Genomic DNA, 13,762 nt, shown 5'->3' with positions numbered 1-13,762 from the left:
CCTGTGTTCGGCAAGAATAGGGGCGGCAAGTCGAAGGGCAACACCAGTGCGGATAGTCTGTGGGTAGAGGGGTGTGCCAAGGCTTGAGTTGGGAAGAGCCAACAGAAAATCCCCTGTATGAAGAGCTTTCACTGCCAGGAGACGGCCCTATCCTTCCCTGACACACTCTGAAGTACTGTTGAGGTTATATTCTCCACTATTGGGCCATCCCAGTGCGACTGTTTGTAGTTATTGGGGGGAGCAAGTCTGGTTTTGGAGCCCATTAGATTAAACCAGATCATGGCTCCTTCAATGAACTTTTGGTCCTGGACTCCAATCTTGTCCCTAAGATGTTCAGGGAGAATCGCTACTACAAGCCCTCTATATGGAACGCATGAGGACAGAAAAGCAGGTAGCACAATCTGTCATGACTTGCGGACACCAATGCCTCCTAGTCTGACTGTAAGTATAGCTTGGTTCCACTGCCCGTCTTCTAGAGTAAGGTTAAGTACTTTTGTAAAAATCTGCCTCAGGATACTGTTATATTCGTGCAGCATAGGGTTATCATATGTAGGTGCACATCATAGGAAATATGTCAGCCTGAGCAGACTCAAGCACTTTGTGAGAAAGTACAAGGCATCGTGGGTGTCAAGATTGCCTATTCGTTGTTCCATTCTCCTCAACTCTTTCAATTTCTTCCTGAGGATTGTGTCAATGGTATCGCTTCCCAGAGGTGCCCCAAGCAAGACGGTATTTGTAGGAGCAATGACTAATGCTCCTGGTAGTTTGGATCTCACTGTATTTATCACTTGTTGACTGACTGAGATGATTTCACATTTGGATGGATTCAGGATGAGACCCATTTCCTGTCCCCGTGTCATCACCTGTGTAAGATCATCTAGGAGGGACTCCTATGTACCTGCTAGTGCGCCATCATCCAGGAACCAGATGTTTAGCTCACTGGTCAGTCTGACTGTGATTTCCCTAAGTGCTATACAGAAGCGAAATGGTGCAAGAGGATGGATTCCCTTACTGGACACCCTCTGATGATGTGATTTCATGCTGTCCAAATATATCCAGCTGAAACAAAGGGGAAGAGACCAGGGAAATACATATATATATATATATATATATATATATATATATATATATATATATATATATATATATATATATATATATATATATATATATATATGTATATATATAAGCAAAACAACCACTGTGAAAGAATAGAGAAATTCCAAGCGATTTCGTGACTACTGACATTATCAAGGAACAACGTGAGTAGTCACGAAATCGCTTGGAACTTCTCTATTCTTTCACAGTGGTTGTTTTGCATATTCTGAAATCACCTGTTTACTGTGATTTTATTGCATATACATACATATATATATGTATATATATATATATATATATATATATATATATATATATATATATATATATATATATATATAGATATATATATATATATTTTATATATATATATATATATATATATATATAAAATATATATATATATATATATATATTATATATATATATATATATATATATATATATATATATATACATATATATATATATATATATATATATATATATATTTTATTATCACACTGGCCGATTCCCACCAAGGCAGGGTGGCCCGAAAAAGAAAAACTTTCACCATCATTCACTCCATCACTGTCTTGCCAGAAGGGTGCTTTACACTACAGTTTTTAAACTGCAACATTAACACCCCTCCTTCAGAGTGCAGGCACTGTACTTCCCATCTCCATGACCCAAGTCCGGCCTGCCGGTTTCCCTGAACCCCTTCAAAAATGTTAATTTGCTCACACTCCAACAGCACGTCAAGTATTAAAAACCATTTGTCTCCATTCACTCCTATCAAACACGCTCACGCATGCCTGCTGGAAGTCAAAGCCCCTCGCACACAAAACCTCCTTTACCCCCTCCCTCCAACCTTTCCTAGGCCGATCCCTACCCCGCCTTCCTTCCACTACAGATTGATACACTCTTGAAGTCGCTCTGTTTCGTTCCATTCTCTCTACATGTCCGAACCACCTCAACAACCCTTCCTCAGCCCTCTGGACAACAGTTTTGGTAATCCCACACCTCCTCCTAACTTCCAAACTACGAATTCTCACATTGCCCTCAGACTTGACATCTCAACTGCCTCCAGCCTTCTCCTCGCTGCAACATTCATCACCCATGCTTCACCCATATAAGAGCGTTGGTAAAACTATACTCTCATACATTCCCCTCTTTGCCTCCAAGGACAAAGCTCTTTGTCTCCACAGACTCCTAAGTGCACCACTCACCCATTTTCCCCTCATCAATTCTATGATTCACTTCATCTTTCATAGACCCATCCACTGACACGTCCACTCCCAAATATCTGAATACATTCACCTCCTCCATACTCTCTCCCTCCAATCTGATATCCAATCTTTCATCTCCTAATCTTTTTGTTATCCTCATAACCTTACTCTTTCCTGTATTCACTTTTAATTATCTTCTTTTGCACACCCTACCAAATTCATCCACCAATCTCTGCAACTTCTCATCAGAATCTCCCAAGTGCACAGTGTCATCAGCAAAGAGCAACTGTGACAACTCCCACTTTATGTGTGATTCTTTATCTTTTAACTCCACGCCTCTTGCCAAGACCCTCGCATTTACTTCTCTTACAACCCCATCTATAAATATATTAAACAACCACGTGACATCACACATCCTTGTCTAAGGCCTACTTTTACTGGGAAATAATTTCCCTCTTTCCTACATACTCTAACTTGAGCCTCACTATCCTCGTAAAAACTGTTCACTGCTTTCAGTAACCTACCTCCTACACCATACACCTGCAACATCTGCCACATTGCCCCCCTATCCACCCTGTCATACGCCTTTTCCAAATCCATAAATGCCACAAAGACCTCTTTAGACATATCTAAATACTGTTCACTTATGTTTCACTGTAAACACCTGGTCCACACACCCCCTACCTTTCCTAAAGCCTCCTTGTTCATCTGCTATCCTATTCTCCGTCTTACTCTTAATTCTTTCAATAATAACTCTACCATACACTTTACCAGGTATACTCAACAGACTTCTCCCCCTAAAATTTTTGCACTCTCTTTTGTCCTCTTTGCTTTTATACAAAGGAACTATGCTTGCTCTCTGCCAATCCCTAGGTACCTTACCCTCTTCCATACATTTATTAAATAATTGCACCAACCACTCCAAAACTATATCCCCACCTGCTTTTAACATTTCTATCTTTATCCCATCAATCCCGGCTGCCTTACCCCCTTTCATTTTACCTACTGCCTCACGAACTTCCCCCACACTCACAACTTCCCTATCTTCATCGCCATTTAACAATTCCTCAAAATATTCCCTCCATCTTCCCAATACCTCTAACTCTCCATTTAATAACTCTCCTCTCCTATTTTTAACTGACAAATCCATTTGTTCTCTAGGCTTCCTTAACTTGTTAATCTTACTCCAAAACTTTTTCTTATTTTCAACAAAATTTCTTGATAACATCTCACCCACTCTCTCATTTGCTCTCTTTTTACATTGCTTCACCACTCTCTTAACCTCTCTCTTTTTCTCCATATACTCTTCCCTCCTTGCATGACTTCTACTTTGTAAAAACTTCTCATATGCTAACTTTTTCTCCCTTACTACTCTCTTTACATCATCATTCCACCAATCGCTCCTCTTCCCTCCCGCACCCACTTTCCTGTAACCACAAACTTCTGTTGAACACTCTAACACTACATTTTTAAACTTACCCCATACCTCTTCGACCACATTGCCTATGCTCTCATTAGCCCATCTATCCTCCAATAGCTGTTTATATCTTACCCTAGTTGCCTCCTCTTTTAGTTTATAAACCTTCACCTCTCTCTTCCCTGATGCTTCTATTCTCCTTGTATCCCATCTACCTTTTACTCTCAGTGTAGCTACAACTAGAAAGTGATCTGATATATCTGTGGCCCGTCTTTAAACATGTACATCCTGAAGTCTACTCAACAGTCTTTTATCTACCAATACATAATCCAACAAACTACTATATAAATATATATATATATGTCGTGCCGAATAGGCAGAATTTGCGATCTTGGCTTAAATAGCAACGCTCATCTTGCCATATAGGACAAGTGAAAATTTGTGTATGCAATAATTTCGCCAAAATCATTCTGAACCTAACGAAAAAATTATATTTCACTGTGTTTGTTTGGTATTAAATTATTGTAAACAAATCTAAAATATATTTAGTTGGGTTAGGCTAAAATAAATTGCGCTTGTTATAATAAGGTTAGGTAAGTTTTCTAAGTTCCTTTTGGTGCAAAATTATAAATTTTTACATCAACATTAATGAAAAAATATATATATTTAAACGTATAAGAGAAAATTTTAGAAAGGACTTAATTTTAAATGAGTTCTTGCTAATTGACCAGTTTTACATATTCGGCACGACATATATATATGTATATATATATATATATATATATATATATATATATATATATATATATATATATATATATATATATATATATATATATATATATATATATATATATATATATATATATATATATTTATATATATATATATGTCGTGCCGAATAGGCAGAACTTGTGATCTTGGCTTAAATAGCAACGCTCATCTTGTCATATAGGACAAGCGAAAATTTGTGTATGCAATAATTTCGCCAAAATCATTCTGAACCTAACGAAAAAAAATATATTTCACTGTGTTTGTTTAGTATTAAATTACTGTAAACAAATCTAAATATATTTAGTTGGGTTAGGCTAAAATAAATTTTTCTTGTTATAATAAGGTTAGGTAAGTTTTCTAACATTCTTTTGGTGCAAAATTAAATTTTTTTACATTAAGATTAATGAAAAAATATATCTTTAAACGTATAAGAGAAAATTTTAGAAAGGACTTAATTTTAAATGAGTTCTTGCTAATTGACCAGTTTTACATACTCGGCACGACATATATATATATATATATATGCTTAGAATTCGCAAGAACAGGCGAAATATTCGGAAACACTGATCTCTGGCCGAAGGAGAGTCGAACCTACGAACCATAGAACAAGGTACGCAGTGCTTTGACGACCGTACCACACTGGACGGTCGGGTAAAGCACTGCGTACGGGTAAAGCACTGTCAGGTTGTACTTACCTAGTTGTACTTACCTAGTTGTACTTACCTAGTTGAGGTTGCAGGGGTCGAATCCTAGTTCCTGGCCCCACCTCTTCACTGATCGCTACTAGATCACTCTCCCTGAACCGTGAGCTTTATCATACCTCTGCTTAAAGCTATGTATGGATAATGCCTCCACTACATCGCTTCCGAAACTATTCCACTTCCTGACTACTCTGTGTGTGTGTGTGTGTGTGTGTGTGTGTGTGTGTGTGTACTCACCTATTTGTACTCACCTATTTGTGGTTGCAGGGGTCGAGTCCTAGCTCCTGGCCCCGCCTCTTCACCGGTTGCTACTAGGCCCTCTCTCTTCCCGCTCCATGAGCTTTATCAAACCTCGTCTTAAAACTGTGTATGGTTCCTGTGTGTGTGTGTGTGTGTGTGTGTGTGCGTGTGTGTGTTTGTGTGTCATTAACTACATTGTCATTAAATGTCAAAAAATCTGAATATTTGTTTTTTTCAGAAGACCCAGTATGCCACAAAAAATTCAGTTGTCAGGAGCTCAGAAAAGAAAAATTTCCAAATAATCAAGCGAGAGAAACGCTGCAGTTTTGGCAAAGACAAAACGCCTTACAGAATTTTTGTCTGCTTCCGTAGTGGAAAACATAGAAGCTACTAATGAAGAACCAGTACCACTACCAGATGATGTTTCTTCTGAGGACCCACCTGCATTCCTTAGTACATCTGCAGAAAATAAATAGAACATACCAAGTCAAGATACTAAAGGCGATGAATCACCACAATCACATTCTACAGATTCTTTTGTGAAGCGCCACCTTGTGATTCAGACCCAGCCATGCGGTTTCCTGACAGAGAAGTGCATGCGTCCTGTCGGTCAACTGCCAGCATATGCCAAAACAAAAATGATTCCGACTTAGAATCTCGACGCTATTATCAGTCAGGTCAGCGCAAGCTGGGCAGGCATTGTCGTCATTTCAAGAATTCTATGTTTTACTCTATTCACGACAATGGTGAACAGCATTTGAGAAAGTGGCTCCTGTACAGCCCATCAAAGGTGCTGTTTATTGCTTTTATTGTACTCTGATGTCCAGCGGATGTAACAGGTTTTCCAACAAGGATGACTTTAATGACTAGAAAAAAGCAGAGGAAAGAATGAAAATTCATGAAAAAAAAGTCAAGGTCACCGAAATTCTGCCCTGAAGTTTAATCTTCGATGTAAGGACTCCTCTCATGTTGATAGGCAGTTGGAGAAACTAGTGTATGAAAACAAGAAATACTGGTGTGAAGTATTGCGCTGTGTTGTGGCAGTGACAGTCTTTTTAGCTGAGAGAGACCTGGCATTTAGGGGTAGTGATGAGATCATAAGATCCAAGCATAATGGAACTTTTTAGGAATTATGAAACTTATTGCACAGTTTGATCCATTTCTGATGGGACACCTTAAATAATCTGTCAATCCTGGAAGTGGTAAGCAGTCATATTTATCATCAACAATCCACGAAGAAATTGTTCAACTGATGGCGAAATATGTTAAGAATTATATTGTGACAGAGCTTAAAACTGCAAAGTACTTTTCAGTTTCAGTTGAGTCAACACCAGACCTGGCTCTCACAAGGCTGAAGTGCTGTATGCATCTCTGCTAGAATTTCTAGAAAAAGAAGGTATTAATTTTGAAGATTGCAGAGGGCAGTCCTACGACAATGCCAGTAATATGTCCGGTTGCTACACAGGAAGGTAGACCAGACTTAAAAATAAGAACTCAGCAGCAGTTTTTATTCCCTGTGCTGCTCACTAACTGAATCTTGTAGGGCAGGCTGCTGCCTCTTGCTGTGTGGAAGCTGTTAGTTATTTTGGCTTTATACAGAGCTTATACACCTTTTTTTTTCTGCGTCAACACACAAATGGGCAAATGTAATGAAGTCCTTGGAAGGAAAGAAAAGAGCACTAACTTGTGAAATCTCTTTCAGACACTCGTTGGTCAGCAAGAGCTAATGCTGCCGAAGCCCTTGTAAATGGATACAACTCTATTCAAAATGTCCTCAGAGATACTGAAAGTGACTTGGAGCAAACACCCGAAGCAAGACATGAAGTTCGGACAATGGGAGACAAAATGGATTGTCTTGAAACTGCTCTGATGGCTAAGATCTGGAACATAGTCCTTATACGGTTCAATAGTGCAAGCAAAGCTTTCCAAGGTGTTGATGTTGACCTGAAAAAGGTGGTGGATTAAATTGATTCTCTAGAAAGGTTTCTGAAAATCAATTCGAAGGTATGAAGAGCTGGAACTGGATGCTAGGGACATCTGTGACAACACAGACTACAAATCAACTACAAGCAGGCAAAGAAAGAGAAACAAGCAATATGATGAAAACCCAACATCAGTCTCAGATGAAGTCGTTTGATCTCCCAGAGAAAAATTCAAATGTGAAACTTTCACTGTTATTTTTAGATCAGTTGTGCAAGCAGTGTATGACAGGTTCAATGTAACAGTCAACTTATGCAGTCTACCTGATGCAGAGATAAAAAATGAGGCTAAGAAACTTGCCAGTATTTACCCCTCAAGACTTCATTAGTGTGTTTGTTGAGGAAATTGTCCAGTTTACAGCCTTTGCCAAGCTCAGGTCATGTCTTACTCCATCTCAACAGACAGTTTTATTACATGATGAAGGGCTTGCTGATACCTTTCCTGGTGTTAATGTAGACCTTAGAATACATTTGAGCATGATGTCGTTCAGGAAATTGGCACTGATAAAGAATTATCTGAGGACGACAATGACCCATGAAAGACTAAGTGCTCTGTGCCAACTGGATGTTGAGAGCAGTGTCCTCAAGAAGATATAGTTTGATGAGTTAGTTAAAGATTTGGCTGATGTTAAGTGTAGAAAGAAAGACTTTATGTAGATATTGCAGTGTGATCATGTGATGCATGAATGTGATGTATGGTTTGCTAATTCCAGTTACTTATGTAATGTTTGATTTGTAAATTTGGTGATTTGCTGCAGACTGGAAAGATTATGTAAGAAATTTACTTATCCCCTTCTACTGACTTGCAGTATTTCGCTGGATGGCCAAAACACCAGCAATTCTACACTATTGTGGTGTAGGGATCAACTTTCAGTGTCCCGCGATATAAATCGAGGACGGAAGCTCACTAGAGTCAAAAGTTAAGCTAGCTATTTGCAGGGGTAGCTTCTCCGTCAAAGGGGAGTTAGTACATATGTGTTTACTTTGAGAATTGGAAGGTCTTGGACCTCAAGCTGTTCCAGAATGTCGTCACCACATGTCTGGAAATTATGTTGGACAATGGCATTAGGAAGAATAACGGTACCACTACAAGAATTGAGAGAATAGGTAAGTTTCATAGATTATCATACATAGCAGCATATGTGTAGAGAACTTGGGATAACCCAAAAAAGTCAGAGTGACTTATTTCCATTGGTGTCCTTTTAATACCTTATTATTATACTTTAAAGGATATAATATCTTATTATTATACTATAAAGGATATATACTAGGAATAACGTAAAAAGAGTTATTTACACTTACATGAGTGCTAGCTAAAAAAATAAAAATCATTCTTCTCCCTTTCTGTCGCTACATTCATTAGGTACCTCTTGGCACTCTTCTTGAACTGCTTCATGCGATGACTGGCTTTGACATGTGCAGGAAATCTGTTCCATTCCTTTATTGCTGTACAATAAAAGGTGTTTGAAGCCTGGCCACTGACTGTGGGTACTACAAAGTTGTGCTCTCCCCCCCTAGTACTATGATTGCTCCGGTTCCCGGCCTTGACAAAATTTACAGCAAGATATTCTGGACACTGTTTGTGAGCAATTTTATAAACTTAATTTAGCTTCAGTTGTTTTACTCTGTCTTCAATATTCAGCATATCCAATTGTTGTAATTCATCCTGGCCTACATGTTCTCTTGGACCCAGGTCCAGGATGAATCTTACCATTTTGTTCTGGGTGATTTGCAATCTATCTTTCAGTTTTTTTTTGTCAAGGCAAAGTACCAAGAAGAGCAAGAGTAGTCCACATGACATTACATAAGGTTCTGTGAGCCTCAGTTGGTAGACACTGTGCTTGTCTGCTGTAGACGAACTTCAGTCTAGCATTCGCTTTCCTTGCTACACTGTTCCCGATCAATTCTTCTGACATGCATGGGTCAAAGGGGATTCCCAGATATTTTACTGAGGAAACTGAAGTGATGGGCTCCCCATTACACTGGACATTAAAATTATTTACCCTTCTCAGTTTATGTTTCGTGCCAAAGAGTATTGCTTCCGTTTTTCCGAGGTGTAACGATAGTTTGTTGTCTACTAACCATTTGCTGCAGGACTCAAGTTTTAGTGTTATTACATTAGCTATATCTTGTGGGTCTTTACCTAACACTAACAGAGAACTGTCATCCGCATACAGTAGGAGTTTGCACTTGACACTGATGGGCATGTCATTTACATAATATAATAATAATAAGTGACCCAGAATACTACCTTGGGGACTCCACATTCTATCGGCAGGGGTTCTGATTCCGTTTTGTTGATTTTGACAATTTGTTTCCTATTGCTAAGATAGGACTTAAACCAGTCTATGGAACCTATGCGGATAAAGTTGAAGTTTCTTTCAAAATATATTGTGGTTGACTGTATCGAAGGCCTTTTGCAAGTCTAAGGTTACCATACCTATGAGGTATGAGATGGTGTTATTGAATTGTTACAGGAATAACGTCTATGTCTACCTGGAGACTACCTGGAAGATATTACGGGAACCAACGTCCCCGCGGCCCGGTCCATGACCAGGTCTCCCGGCGGGTCAGGGCCTGATCAACCAGGCTGTTACTGCTGGCCGCACGTAGTCCAACGTACGAACCACAGCCCGGCTGATCCGGCACCGACTTTAAGTATCTGTCCAGGGGTCTATTGGTAATTCCCCTTAAGCAGGGTGGGAGGCTGTTAAACAGTCTTGGGCTTTCTCTTAGTGTACCAATGGCGCCCCTACTTTTCATTGGGGAAATTTTGCACCTCCTGCCCAGCCTTTTACTTTCATAGGGAGTGATTTCTGTGTGTAGATTCGGGATCATTCCTTCTAGGATTTTCGAAGTGTAGATTATGATATATCTCTCTCGTCTGGGTTTCAATTAGTACAAGTCAAGTGCTTCCAAGCGTTCCCAGTAATTGAGGTGTTTGATAGAACTTATATGTGCAGTAAAGGTTCTCTGTACATTCTCTAGATCTGCAATTTCACCTGCTTTGAACGGAGATGTTAATGTACATCAATATTCCAACCTAGAGAGAACAAGCGATTTGTGATTTGAAAAGGATCATCGCTGGCTTGGCATCTCTTATTCTGAACGTTCTCATTATCCATCCTGTCATTTTCTTTGATCGTGGCACTGTTGTGATCCTTGAAGTGAGATATTCAGCCATTACCACTCCTAGGTCTCTCACATTATTTTTCCGCTCTATTGTATGATGAGAGTTTGTAGTATACTCAGCTCTAGTTATTATCTCCAGTTTTCCATAATGGAGTAGTTGGAATTTGACTTCAGTGAACATCATATTGTTTTCCGTTGCCCATTGAAAAACTTGGTTTATATCTTCTTGGGGGTTAACAGTGTCCTCAATAGATGACAGTCTCATGCAGATCCTAGTATCGTCTGCAAAGGATGATACGGTGCTGTGGATTACATTTCTGTCTATGTCTGATATGAGGATGAGGAACAGGGGGCGAGTACTGTGCCTTGTGGAACAGAGTTTTTCACTATTGCAGCTTCCGATTTACCTCTATTGACCACTACTCTGTGTATTCGATTGTCAGAAAGATAAAGATCCATCTCCCCACTTTGCCAGCTATTCCTTTAGCACGTATTTTGTGCGCTATTACGCTGTGATCACACTTTTCATAGGATTTTGCAAAGTCTGTGTATATTACATCGCATTCTGTTTTTCTTCCAGTGCATTCAAGATCATATCATAGTGATCCAATAGTTGCGAAAGGCAGGAGCAACCTGCTCTGAACCCATGTTGCCCTGGATTGTGCAGTTTTTGGGAATTCAAGTGGTTTGCAATCATGGTTCTTAGTACTCTTTGTTATGCAGAAAAGTGGGATACCTGGGGCTAGAGCCTTGTCTAAGGGAAAAGGTAAACGTTACACACATCTCAAGCATAAACAGGCCACCCAGGGCTATCCCAGTCAAAACAGAAAGCGCTAAACCAGCATTTGTACTTCAATGGGTTGATTAACAGAGGGTTAGGCAAAAATCCTAGTTAGGAAAATATATCTATTTATTCAGCATAACACTATATACACACTCTAGAAAACACTCTCATGTATCTCCTATCCTAAATGCCCACATAGCGGGCACAAGAATCAGGCGGCTGGCGGTCCAGTAACCATAACACTCGGCCTAGTCAGCGCCAGGCCGTCACTACTCCAATACCAACCCCATTTCTTATTTCCTCACTCATCCCACAGCACCCTGACCATGTCAAAGCCTAGGTGAGCATACAGGTAAGCCATAGAAGAGCCTATGGCTTGGGTTAGCTAAACAAAAGGAGTACACAACTAGAAACTTAGCTTAAATACACAGCATCTCCGACGCCAGCCTCCACACCATGCTGACTCCACGTGACTCCCCCAGGCCACGCTTACTCCGCATACCCAAACACAGTTGGAAAATAAATCCCTAGCAGGATTTTTTTATAATTATAGTTTAACCTACTTTACAGTACCCCTAAAAGCACATTATGAATTATAAAATTATGCTTTACAATTATAACATTCATGCTATTATGACACCCTTCTGTACTGTATATACATTACAATGTCATGCAGAACCCTGCATAACAACATTATAATGTCATGCAGAACCCTGCATAACACCCCCACCCCCAGACCATAGGTCTCACTCTGCTAGCAGGGTCCCTACGGACACCTCTAGGCAAAAGGAAAAAGAAAGAAAATGAATCCCACATTAAGGTCTGAGGCAACGGGCAAAAATGATAACTGGAGAATGACCACCATACTATCATGGCCTTTTGGTACTACAAATATGCAATATTAAAAAACTGAGGTACTAGACTGCTGACATGTGAAACTCGCCGAACATGAAGGTGATTAAGTTCTATGCCAAACGAGCCCACAGTCATGCTCTTAGACAGTTGTGTTAGGAAAAGGTGCCATCACAACACAGTGGTGGCCAGGCACTGGCGTTGATGCATTTTACCTAAATTACATCAAGCAAACTTATAAACGAGCAAGTTAACTTTGTACGAAAGTGCCCCTGAGGAATGCCGTTTTATGAAGTAACACCAAAGTTCAGTATGTTGCAAGGCAGACCAATCTGTATGTACCACCAAAAAAATTTTTTTTAAACATTAATTACATTTTCCAGGAGGAGTTCAAAGGAAAGGAAAACAGATTTTACATGTTAAATTCTACTTAGAAAGCAACATCACATTATCACTCCCATCTCACAGCAATTTTTAGTAAACAAAACTGGTTCCCCATGACACACCTCTGTGAGAATCAGGAGAGCACAGGAGAGGGGAAAATACCAGTCCTCCCAAAAAACGGGTGGATAGTCACATAAATCTTGTTGGTGGGACTGTGGCCGTAAAGCCCTGGAGTCATCACTGAGGACCTCCAAAAGGTGGACCTCTCAGGCCGACACCTACATGTCATTCCAAGGACCCTGGAGTCACCCCAGCGGTGATCCAAAAAGGAGAAAAAAAAATTTAAAAGGTCCTGGAGAACCAAAACACCTTGGATCCAAACAGTGATGGGCATCACCGCCAACCCCACATTCACTAAAACTTGCAGGTCCAACAGTCCCTATACCAACATAAAACGGAGGCGAGGCATCCCAGCCAACACCTAAAAAACGTAGCATACCTTACCTAGGCATGGCACTTGATGTGACTACCCCCAAAACACGCACACACTAGGGAATCCTGATACCTCCAGCTCCAGCTCAGCCTGCCCTTCTCCTTTGGGTGGTCCAGGGTTCCATCTACTCGTCTACCGCAAATCACTGCAAAATAAGAATAGATAAGTGATCTATACACTACATCGTGCACTTTAAACATGAGACAAGGCATCAGCAACCACATTTTCCGCTCCCTTCACATAATGAATCACAAGATTAAGAGGTTGGAGAAACAAGGCCCACCTCGTAAGTCGCTGATTGTGGTTCCTCATTAAGTGAAGGAAATGTAAAGGATTATGGTCACTATACACAGTTATAGGGTGAACTGATGATGATATATACCCCTCAAAATGTTGCACTACCAACACTAAGGCAAGTGCCTCCTTTTCCATGGTGGTATAACTTCTTTGGTGCCTGTTACTTTTTGCCAAGAAGCAGCTGAGTGGCATTACTTGCCCTGCTCTACCCTACACGAAGACTTCCCAACCCCTGTATCATTTTGCAAAACCCGGGGTGGGTAACTCAGGATTATACATAAAAGATCTTGAGGGTTAATGGCATACAAAAGATTCATGTACAGAGATATTAAAGTTACAAATATGGGTGTGTCCTTGGCACACATGGTCGTGGGAATCAGATGATCCCCCCACGGTTCATTCA

The sequence above is a fragment of the Cherax quadricarinatus genome, chromosome 12, assembly GCF_038502225.1.
Source record: "Cherax quadricarinatus isolate ZL_2023a chromosome 12, ASM3850222v1, whole genome shotgun sequence".
Lineage (NCBI taxonomy): Eukaryota > Metazoa > Arthropoda > Malacostraca > Decapoda > Parastacidae > Cherax > Cherax quadricarinatus.
Note: the sequence above shows the minus strand (reverse complement) of the source record.